This window comes from Strix uralensis, chromosome 4 (genome assembly GCF_047716275.1).
Source record: "Strix uralensis isolate ZFMK-TIS-50842 chromosome 4, bStrUra1, whole genome shotgun sequence".
Classification (NCBI taxonomy): Eukaryota; Metazoa; Chordata; class Aves; order Strigiformes; family Strigidae; genus Strix; species Strix uralensis.
This window is the reverse complement of record NC_133975.1, coordinates 112,220,985-112,233,799: the sequence shown is the minus strand read 5'-3', so window position 1 is coordinate 112,233,799 and position 12,815 is coordinate 112,220,985.

Here is a 12,815-nt window from a genome sequence, read left to right as displayed (position 1 = left end):
TCAATTTTATTTTAGTTTTGTATTAACTGGTTACTTATATGCATTGACTGGTAAGATTTTGGCCGATTTATTTTTATAGTAGCTGTGTGGTATGAAATTTATTTCATTTGAATGATAGCACCTCCAGTACATTCAGAAAAAAAAAAAAAAAAGAAATAAAAAAGAAAGAAATATTATAATTAGCAATAATTTATCTTCTGTTAGTTATCCATGGGTGGTTTTTTGTTTTTGTTTTTTTTTTTTCTTTTTCTTGAAAAAGTCCTATTTTAACTGTTGTTTTGGTTTGACTGATCACAACAGAGTAGGCTACTTAGGGTAAGATGAATTAATTAGGTTTTATCAACAACAAATTTTAAATATGCAGTGCTCTCAGATACTCAAGTCTGCAGAGAGAAAGACTATCCTAAGATGTACCTATCCTACAGCTACAGTAATATGTAACTCAGGTCAGGCTCCAAATCTACCTGAAAAGCTTAATATATGAAAGCTTCTACTTCAGCTTAAATATTGTCCATCTTCAGTACAGGAGTGAAATAAGCTATTTCTGATCAAACTTCTGATTCTCTGGATAAACTTCCACTGAGACCCTTCAGTTTTATTCTTCAGTGTAAGCGAGTCTCAATCAGCAGTTTGCAATCTACCTTCCAAAGTCAACATAAATTGGTTTAGAATGAGCCAATAAACCACCTACATTGCATTATTTCTTTTTAAAAACTAAAATGCAACAATTTTATTTCTGCTAGCTTTTTTTCCAAGCTTCCTTTTTCTCTATTATTGCTGTTTTTCTATAAATTTTTATGAGATAAGTGCAGTATCTCTTTATTTTTCAGGCTCATATTACACTTCCATATGTGGCTTTCTTAAAACCTTTCTGGCTCTACAGTGTCTCTCTAGTTGAGCAGAAGCTGCGGTTTACCAAGAATGCTCTCTGGAATCAGCAATCAGTGGTAACTGCAGATGTATATACCTACCAGTTCTTTTTCCAATAACTAGAAAATAGCATGCAAAAATTTTCTTTTTTATTTAATGCATAATTCTACTTAGCTAATATCAATTTTCTGGATACAAGTGGAACTTTACTGCACAAAGTTCATCTCATTTCTTCAGGTCTTTACTTGCTTGTTTTATTTGCTGTAGAATGACTGAAGCCTTTCTACTTTGCAGAGTATTATTTGTAGACTGCTATGTTAGAACTTCTTGCTGGTTTTTTGTTTGTTTCTAAGATGTTAATTTTATTCAGTTTGATACAATATCTAATAAGGACTTGCAGAAAAACAATTCACACTCCCCCCATGCTCCTAAGCGTATACTACTGCAGTTTACCTTTGTGTCAGGTTTGATGATTATGCAGGTACAGGGAAAGTTGGTTTAGTGAGCTGATTTGGTAGAAAGATAAGTACCAAAAATGTTCTCGTACTTCTGTGGAACAACATACCCTCAATGCCTTTAGTTCCTGTAAGTCTTTCAAAAATTTCATAATCATCTATATACCCTTTGTGTCAAAGTGATTTCCTGAAGATTTCCTACAGATTTCCCGTGGATTTTCCTGCAACATCATTTCCTGACAGCACAGTGAAAGTATGAACTGTGGGTGTCCCTGACCTGACCTGTCAGCATAATGTACACTGAACATCCTGGCCACAGTGGAGATGTTCTTCAACTGACCACACTTTCTGCCTTGTTCTTTAATATCCATGTGTGTGGCACCCAAGATTTCAGTCCAAGACCCTCAAATTTCTAGCCTGGATTCTCCAAGTAGAGAGCTTTTGGATCCCCATTCTCAGGTCATATATCTCTTTTTTTAATGTTGGAAATCAGAAAACAACAGCTAAACTTCTATTTTCTTGTTACTCTTTTGCTGCACTCTGGTTTCAAAATAACCAACATATTTCTAACGTTGTCTTACATGAAAGGTTTAATATGTTCATCTTGCTTTTAGATAAATGTTGAATTTTTGTTAGATTCCCGTCAGAAACTGAACTGTGCTGGAAAGAATAAACAAGACATGGATTTGTTAGGATGCTTTTCTAATATACTCTGTTCTCAGGAGCTCAACTCATCACACAGAGAGAGTGACCAAGAACCCATGTCCTAGGGGCATTTTCTGTTCTGGATTCTGATAGGGACAATGCACTACTTACCTAACAGTGCATGAATATAAGATAGCAATTAGATTTAATATAGCTGAATTTATGAGAGCAAGCAATCCAAGCCTGTGCCCGATCTACAGACAGCAACTCAATTTCCTTGCATCCCCTCTTCACTTGCCCGAACAATCAGCCCAGTGGTGCATAAGCTCTTTCATTTTGTAAAACTTCTGTGCTGGGTGGTATGATGACTCAATATCTTATTCTTGCTATTTTTTTATATCCTGGAAGCTGTTGTACTACTTCTGCTAAAGTTTTAATTTTGTACTGGCTCATGGTGTGATTGTTAATGCTTGTTCTTCATCAAAAGTGTAATGGATGTGAACAGTAATTGCATAGAGTTAAAAGGGGTTAATTGGGCACACAAGCTTCTCTGCAGGTTGTCTGCTTGGCTGTGAAATCCAGTGACACTGCAAAAAAGCATCTTCTCAGTAAAAATACGATGTCTCTATATAACGTACAAACCACACTGACATACTTTTGACAGGTAGAGTAGTATGCTAAACCATTATTATTGCCATGCAGAATTTTTTATATCTACAATGTTCTTCATTCATTTTGTTAGTGGTCTTTTTTACCACAGTGAAAGACAGAGAAAAAAAAAAAAAAAGTTTGCTTTCAGAGAGCATGGCACATATTTTATAATTCAGTGAATGCAATCCAAAAAAGACTGAATGTGTCTCTGTGTATGACAAAAAGATAAGGGAAGAAGGAGAGATACAGAGTCTCTATGAATTTGTTTGATTATCTGTAGATTCTCTTCTGTATCACATTTCATTCACCTCATTTTCACTTTATAGTTTTGCAGGAAAACGATCAGTGTCTGAAAAATCATAAGGTACTGAACAAACACCGGGCAATCCTATACATATTTATATGTATACACCTCTATCTGCTACTACCTGCAAAGTTTGCATGAGCATTCAGCCTATGAAGGCTCTGTGTCTTGATAACTCTCACAAACTGTAACTGATGGCAGAGACAGATGCCAATAATCCTCCCCACAGTGCAAAAATTGTAGTGCTGCAAAAGCAGCTGACATTAATGGACCTTCCACAGCACCCCTGCGAGTGAACTACTCTACAATGAGAGTGGAAAATTCAGATTCTGACCAATGTTATATACTAAAATAAAGTTTCATCTTCTGTGTCTCTCGGGGAAAAAAGTATATGTTATCTAATAATACTTAAGGTATGGAGTGACTTTAAGGAATAATAATACTTCCACATTTTAGTTGTACAAGAACTGCCTATTTTGTTAGGTTTATAAACAGTGCTACATATGGTTCTTTGGGGAAGAAGGGATGGGACTGATTTCTGTATGCATATGGGTAAGCAGCTGAGACCTGTCTGTTTGTTCACATATTCATTTTCCCACCTGACAGCCAACCAGATGAAAAAGGTACAGATAATATCACAATATCTGCACATGCAATGTGACTCAAGCCAATGGATGTACACAGGAGACAGGATTTCACCCTTTATGCATGTTAAAAAGGCTTGTAATATAGTTACAAAAGCTGTGCCTTTTCTAATGAATTCTGTACAAGTGTTACTTACTAGCCAATGCAAACTTCCACTGTTTGATGATCTTCAGAGGGACAAAACAAGTTGATGATCCTGCTTTTATCACATTCTCAGCCATGCATTCTCATAAAAGTGCCCATCTCTGTTTTGATAAAAAACACCTACAGAAGGGATTTCAACCAGAATATTCACACTGACAAAGTTTTGTTGATGCAAATTTCTTTGATATAAACAAAGCCTTAGTAACTTAGAACATTTAGCTCCATCCAAGGTAAAATCAGTTGATGTGCTTTTCGTAAAGTAATTTCAAATATTTTGAAACAAAAAATTCTGGGCACGTTAATATTATCCACTCATATGTTGTGTATATTTTTTTGCTTGAGTAAATCATGAAATAAACAATAATTCATTGGAGGAAGCCCTTCCTGCTTCACTGTATGTTAGATTTTGTGTTAGCAGGGTTTGGTATATGCATCAGCAGGGAGATGCAACTCGTAATAGCAGCCAGTGTCATTTTACACACTTTCTTTAAGCCAGTACTTTCTGAATATTTTACAAATTACAATTGAAGCTCACAGCCTCATTGGGCTTATAATAAAGTATTACCCACCTATTATATAGATGAATGGAATTATGTTTTAGAGAAGAGTGCAGAGTCTGGTTGCCCAAGCTCAACTGTAAATAAGGCTCTGATAGATAGCTCTAAATAAATGTTTCAACAGTCCTACAGGATATAGCTCCTATTGTATTAGAGGTACAAGCCAATGGTTAATAAAGTAGTTCATAAATTTGCAATCTCTTATCTGGTTGTAGAAATTATGTAGGTCCTTAAAAGTACATAGAATGTGGTTACGCTGAATGAAAGTAAAGGGACACGGTCAACCTGATACCTAACCAATTACTAAATATGAGCTAAAAGTGGTTTTACAGACATTTACAAGAGCCTGCCTGTTTCCTAGAACTTGCAAGGGGATTATTTGTAGGTAAATCAGGTATTTCTGTCTGATTTCTGGCAGGTCATAATCCCAATTTTTATCCTGTTCTGACCACTTTGAGGTTCAAAGATCCCAGATATGGAAACTTTCCTTCCCTACAGAGAACAGCCATTCCATCTGGACTTAGACAAGCTTTAAAAGAGTAAAAATATTCCCTGTGTGCTCCTCCCAAGCTGCATGTGACACACCAAGAACTGATATTATCTGGCTGCAGGTAAATATTGTGCTTGGAGGAATAATGAAAGTAGAAAAAGAAGGTGTTTAAAAGTGTTTTCTGTTCTGTTCACCTACCAGAAAATATCTGCAAGGCTGGTCCCCTGACAATGCAAATAGGAGGCTCTTCATTAACGGTGGTGTGCATACATAGACACATTGCACCTGTCTGAATGTGGAAGCTGAGCTTCTGGCTGTGCATGAAAAACTTCCAACTAATTTATGCTTTTTCGGGTGGTACTATGAGGAAAGTAAAAGACTCTAAGATTCTTTCCTTGAAGTAAAGTTATGGTTATAAAGAAAATAATTGCTTAGCACTGTTTTTCAACTTCTGTTCAAATCTTTAAAATGTTTGTCCTATGAAACATCTGGAAAATTTGTAACAAAAATCATTATTCTGTAAAACAGTCATGGAGGTTAAAATGGGATTAAGACATCCGGAAGAGTAAATCTTAGAGATCATTTTTATTTTTCAGGTACCAGGTACAATTCAGAGGAAATTTTGAGACATGCTGAAATACATAGAGAAAAAAACATTTTTCTTTCTGTACATATTAATCTTCAGGCAAGCAAGTGACAGTGTCATGCCAAGCATTCAGAGGGGCCTTCCAAGTTGTCCAGAAGAGGTTAGCACAGAAAAGTCTGCCCTGACATGCTGTGACAAATCTCACTCTCTCCTTGGAGAGTACTAAGGTGAGTAGGGATGAAGAAGAGGAGCTACTGTTCCCTTAAATTCTCTGCTTCATCCATATCTGATTTTTTTTTTTTTTTATAAGCATGTATTCTCAGTGGATTTGCATAGTCCACTCTGAGCTGTGCATGTAGCACTGCCGATTTGGGCTGTTTACACAGTTAGGTACACAGTGAAACTTGTCTTAAGTCCTACCCTGGAGAACCAGAAGATGTGTTACTTTGCAGAGATGTTGTTTAGGTAAAGGTCAGCTAAAATCCTACTAGAAACCTTGGGGACCCTTTTAAGTAGCTCCTTAAGAGAGTGAGCTCTTTACTGGACATGGGATTCTTTGTGAAACTTTCACTGCTTTTCATAAAAGTCAGGGTTTCAGTGAAGTGAACTTTCATCTGCAGGAAAGCAGACTTCTCCAAGTGATTATTCTATCTCCAGAGATGCCTTGAGCCAGTAACTCCTTAATGGTACAGGATGGGGGGGGGGGGAGAAATCTATTAGGCTCAAGCACAAGCTTATTTTAAGGTTTAAAAGAGCAGAGGGTCTGAATAAAAGTAAATTTAAAGCTCTCATCACCACAGCACAGGGGCAGGAGCATAAGGGAATAATATGACAATTTGCAGAGTTATTCTGTGTGCAATACACAGAAATAATTGAGCATCAACAGTAGAATGCTGCCATGAATGCATAAAGGTCCATCTCATGTTGATCCCGGACTTCTGGCTGTGGAGTGTCTCAGGTGGCAATGCATCTGTGCACATCCTCCCATAATGTAGGAATCCTACTAATATATTCTAATGGACAATCCTAATATTTCTCACCTGGACTTAAAAGTGAGCATTTTGCTTTGTATTTAAGTGAGTCTTATTTCCAGGCTCCAGTAGAGTTGCAAAGCTCTTCAGAGCCAGGGATAACAGCTCAATGTGACATTTAAACAAACTTTGTGCCATGCTTGCTTGTACCCTGAGTGGCCAGAGACTAGCCTTTATGCCATTTGTACACTCTGAGTCACTTTTGTCTGCCTTTGAAACCAGTGTCCATAAAATGAAAGATTAATGAGATCATCTGCAGCCATCCCTCACACAAATAGCATTCATCCCCACATCACTCTGCCTCTACAGAAATGACATTTAGCCTGCTTCACACAATGCTGTCTGATATTACAGATTGTGCAGGGTCACTTCCTCCAGCCTCCCTATCCTAAAACTCATCTGCCCACAGAATAAGTTACCTTTCCTGGTTACCTATTAAAACACACTCTTCAACAAGCCACAACAGATCAACAAAATATTACTCCAAGCAGACTAGGTTTCCAAAATTATTTCCTGATTTTTTAACTCTTTCTTTTCTTTTTCTTTCCTGAAAAATAACACAAAATATAATTTCTACATTGGGCATAAAAGGAGGTTTTGCAGAAGAAAGAGAGAGAGAGAGACAGATAAGGTGGGGGGAGAGAAGGGGAAAGAAGAAGGAAGAAAGCAAGCAAGGAAAGAATGAAAGAGGAAGGCAGAAAAAAAGGGAAGGAGGAAGGAAGGAAGGAAGGAAGGAAGGAAGGAAGGAAGGAAGGAAGGAAGGAAGGAAGGAAGGAAGGAAGGAAGGAAGGAAGGAAGGAAGGAAGGAAGGAAGGAAGGAAGGAGGGAAGGAAGGAAGGAAGGAAGGAAGGAAGGAAGGAAGGAAGGAAGGAAGGAAGGAAGGAAGGAAGGAAGGAAGGAAGGAAGGAAGGAAGGAAGGAAGGAAGGAAGGAAGGAAGGAAGGAAGGAAGGATGGATGATGGACAGGGAGAATGAGAAAAACAGAAAAAAGAAGGAAGAGAGGGAACAGGAATTGTCTAACTTACATCTGCACACAAAGTGTATTCTGTAAAGTACAGTAAACTGGATCCTACATACCCAGCGGCCTCATGTATTAAGTGATTTATATTAAAGAAGAAGTTTCATTCAGCTATACATTCTCATAGACTGTTTATTTTGGTTATGAAGGAAGCTACAAATCTGCAACTCATAACTCATAGAGCTCCTTTTTCCTTAATTAACTATTTAACTAAAAACCATCTGGTAACCTGCCATATGCAATCAGCTCATTCTTCAGATTTTCGTTGCAAATTCATTGTCATAGGGAGAAAGGAAATTAATCCATGTCCCATTGTTTCTTGCTGCATAAAACTAAATCTTGTGCTTCTTCCTTCCTCCTCTGGGAATTTCTGTGGTGCAAGACAAAGCATGCATTAAAGCAGAGATGTTTTAATGGATCATTAGCATTCTTACTGGAGGTTTCAGCAAAGGAAATATTTTGCTGTGGTCACTGGTGAGCCCAAAATATATTAAGGGATATGACACAGATGTTTTTATATCCAAGTTATTCTGTGCCTCTACAAAATCCAATGTGGGGAAGCTTAAACTGAGAAGTTAGAAAGGGACTAATTTAAGGGGTCTGGTATTTAGAGCTTTTGCCTTGGTTAAGGACAGCAGGAAGCTCAGGTTCCAGCCTTCATTCAGACTATAAAAGTGACTTAAAGTCCACTCTGATAGCCAGGTGTTCTTCTACGGTAACTGTCCCCTGTTTTTTGTGGGTTCTTTCTCTCTTTCTCCCTGTTCTTTGAAAACCGAGCAAATAAAAATGACTTGTCCTAATGGATAACTTGTGATATTCCAAAACAGTTATCTTTCATACAAACTGTCATAGTTTAAGCCCAGAGGGCAACTGAACACCAAGCAGATGCTCAGTCACTCCTTCTCCCTCAGGGATGGAGAGGAGAAAATAAAACAAAAGGCCCGGGAATTGAGACAAGGACAGGTAGGGGTGTCTCACCCAGTATGGTCATGGGCAAAAGACAGACTCCATAGGGGGAGAAAAAAAAGAACATCAATTTAATTTAAACACCACTAACAAAACTACAAACAAAGTAGGACATTGAGAAATACAACCACATCTTAAAAAAACCTTCCCCTGACCTCTCTCTTCTTCCCAGGTTCAGCTTTCCTCTCGATTTCTCTATCTCCTCCCCCAAAGGGGATTAAGGTTCTGTTCAGTTCATCACCTGTTGTCTTTGCCAATTTTTCTCCTCAGGCAGAGGACTTCTCACACTCCTCCTCTGCTCCAGTGTGGGGTCCCTCTCACAGGAGACAGTCCTCCATGAGCTTTGTCCAACATGAGTCCTTCCCACAGGCTGCAGCTCTTCACAAACTGCTCCAGAGTAGGTTCCTCCCATGTGTTGCAGTCCTCCCAGCAACAGATTCTTCCAGTGCAGGCTTCCCTCAGAGTCTTGGCCTTATTCAGGTACAGTCACCTACTCCAGTGTGGGGCCCACCATGGGCTGCAGGTGGGAATCTACTCCACTGTGAACCTCCATGGGCTGCAGGGTCACAGCCTGCCCTCTCACCATGGGCTGTAGGGGAGTCTCTGCTCTTGTGCACCTTCCCCTCCACCCCCTCTTCCCTTCTTTCATTGACTTCAGTGTTTGCATAGATGTCTCCTTCACAACTCCTCCCCACAACTCCCACTCCTTCTCCCAGTTCCCCTTCTTAAATATGTTATCACAGATGTGTGGCCGCCATCACTAACTAGCTTGGCCTTGGCCAGAAGCGAGTCCAACTTGGAGCCAGGGAAGCTTCTAAAATTTTCTCACAGGGATCACCCCTGTAGCCCCTTCCCCCCTACCAAAACCCCCACCACACACAAACTCTGCACAAACAGTAAAGCCATATCTCATCCACCACTACCCATATGACCCTCAGCATCAGTACCATCACATTGAGTCATTCTCATCATTGGACTGAGGTAGGGAAATACCATATTTAGCATATGAGACATAGGGTTAGCAAGTATAACTTGCCTAAAAGTATTTAGGAAGAAATAGGAATCAAAAGCATCTTGAATTAATTTCTGGAGAAATAATTATCAGAGATGTTCTTGACAAATGATAATTCCAGCTAAAACAAAGTAGAGGATGAAAATAATCCTGTTTGTTTCCAAATAGAATTTTTAGCTGTTTTGTACACTGAATGTAGGGATTGAACACTGCAGCTCTTGGCAAGCCTGCAGAACTCTGTCTTCTTTCTTGTACACATATGTTCTTTTGCCCTCTTTGACGGAAGCAGTTTGACATACTGAATCAAATAAAAAACCATAAATAGCCATTCTGGGCAAAATAGACAAGTAAGAGAAGGGAGGAGGAAATACCATAATAAACAGGAAAACAACTTAAATCTGAGAGTATTTGGATTTGAAACCTTATTTCTTTGTCTGCATATGCATGTGACAAACAATAAAGCAAACGTAAAGAAGGGACAGTAGTGAGAAAATAAGCTGCAAATTTGTAAGTCAGGAGACTGGATATTAGAGTAGAGCAAAAGTAATGATAAAGCTTTAGGTGGGGCAGTCTCATCATTAAAGACTCTTGCTTCTCTTTCATCTCAGTTCCTGTTATAAAACCCAGTGAAATGGATCTTGGAAATTGTAAAGCCAATTGCTGAACTGGTTTGGGGAAGATGAATATGGTTGTTATTGTTGCTCGCTCTCGCTCTCCCATACTCTGTCTTGTTCACTCACTGAGTCCGTATTTGGAACGCAAGAAAAACATTTCTCAGCTAGCATGAGATTATATTTTTCACTAGCATTTAACATTTCCATGGCCTATGATCACAGTGGAATTTTGTCCATAAAGTGATATCATCTCCACATGACTAAACCAGAGCTGAAAATCAGACTCAGGAAGAAAACAAGCTAAACGTACCTGACCACAGCCTTGTATCAGGAAGGGAGGTGACCTGAGACTGCTGAGCAAGGTGGGAAAAGACTCCCAACTGGAGTATAAATTACTTTGTTCATGTTCTTTCAAATAGTTTGTGTGACCTCTAGTGGCCTTTGCTGCCTTCTGTGTCCCTGTGCCTTCAACTCATGGAAGTCACCTGGACCTACTGATGCAGCAGCATATTCACACAGATGTTAGCCACTACTAGGTTTCTGTTGTGGAAGTGCAAGTCAGCCAGGGGTTAGGGATAGATATGTCCACATTTTTTCTTTAAATAAACACAGGAAAAAAATATTTTAAATAGAAATAAACCTAGCAAGTTACCCTTATCCCCAGACAACCTCTCCCAAGCAGAATCACAGAATGGTTGAGTCTGGGCTAGTCCAACCTCCTGCTCAAATCAGGGCCACCTAGAGCAGGTTTGTCAGCTCTGTGTCCAGTTGGGTTTTGAATATCTCAAAGGATGGAGACTCCACAGCCTCTCTGGACAACCTGTTTGACTGTTCAGCCACCCTCACAGGAAAAAACCTCTCTTTTTTAATGTTTAAATGGAATTTTTTGTATTTCAGTTTATGCTGATTGCCTTTTGTTCTCTCACTGGATTCCACTGACCAGGCCTAATACATATGAAGAATGTGAAGAACATATGATATGCACAGTAGAGACAAATTAAAATAACAGATTTAAAAACTCACACACACACACACACATATTTTTACAGGGTGGATTTTTCTAGGGCCTCTGAATTGTAGCACACTCCACACAGTCCTTGCTCTGTGTTTGTTTGACTTGGCTATGTATTTGCTTCTTACTGCTCTCAGGAGCCTCCTCCTCTCTGCTCCTGCTGGATGGTCCCAGCCTGCCCCTTTTCTCTGTCTCTGATGACCCCTCATGCGCTCTGTGGCATCCCCCACTTCCACAGGCACTCATGCTGCTAAAATGACATAATCTCACCCTCCATCCCCAAAACGGTTCCAGAATTTTGCAGAAAGGAGAAGTCAAACAGGTGATCTTCTTCCCTGCTGTTGCATCATGATTTCTAATGGAACTGAAAATAAATAATGTACTGCAGGAAAAGAATAAATGAAGCAGATATCTTTCATCACTATTGTATTTGCTGACCATTAGGTATAGTTGGTAAACATTACTGCTAACTTTCCAGTATGCTGGTGTGCTTATATTAAGCTGGGAATTTTTCCAAAACCCCCAGTGAAAAAGATGTATTAATCCAAATCAGTTCCTTTTACAGGGTTAGAATTGCATTATGCTATGAGCAGCAGATGTTGGGAGTACTTGTATAGTAAGGTATACACAGAAAGATGTTATAATGAAGGTATATCCTTCATTGCTTGTCCTAGAATAATTTTATTTATAATTTAGATGTTAATAGATTTAGCTTTTTAGCTCTTTTACACTGCATGTCACTGTCTTGTCCTTATTTTACAGACAAGGAATCCAGTCAAAGACAATAATAAAGATCATTATACATTATCATATCAATGCATTATCATATACACTAATCCTAGATTTTATACTACAGTAACAGTTGGAGTGACTTGGCTAGGCCAACACAGGAAATATGTAAGAGAAACAGGATGATATTCCTGCATTATTTTTTTTATGTTGTTTTTACCACAGGGTCTGCCTCTGCTAACGAAAAAAAATGAAAACTGTAATGTACAACACTATGTCACCAACCTTGACTGACTTTAAATAATGAGCATGATGGTGAGAGTAAGATTACATTAAAACACCATCAGAAAAGCTTAGGTGAATTTGGTTTTCCCATATGTATGAGCAGGAGCATTTCCTGTACCCAACAGCATATCTGAAAGTAGGAAGTCTTTTGCAATCACAGAAAAGTTATATTAAAACAATCAAAGAAATGAAAAAACAACCCAAGATTCATCTTAATCATTAAAATATATTTCAAGCCACAAGCTGTTGAGCTAGCCTGGACATTTTTCAACCTCAAGGGATATTAGTTTTGACCCTTTAGGCCTTTCGATTTAATAATTTTGCAGTGCGATTGAATTCTAATATTCAGGTGGCTGGGAAGCCATGCCTGGTGCTGACATGGTATTGCTCAGGCTGAGCAGATGGGATACATTGTGTCAAGAAGAAGCAGCTGATATTTCTTGTTAGTTATGTTTCACTCTGTTGCAATTAAATAAACACAGTAAATATACACACCTAGTATTTTTGTTTTCTGGTGGATTTTTTTCCTAAAGAAAGAGCTGCTTCCTCACCTGTTTGTGAGAGATAAGCTATAATGTACTGTTAACACACAGTTTTTATCTCTGTTGAGCAATAAAGATGGTTTATAAATGATATCTCTGCCATAAGGTAAACAAAGATAATAGATCTGATTTGTATGTAGCATATGGGCACATGTATCCAATTTATTCCCTTTTTTATGTTTTGGATTTGCTAAAGGACTATGTTCCATTTGTTCAGGGTCTAATCAAAAAATGAATCTTAAAGACATCTCTTCAAATT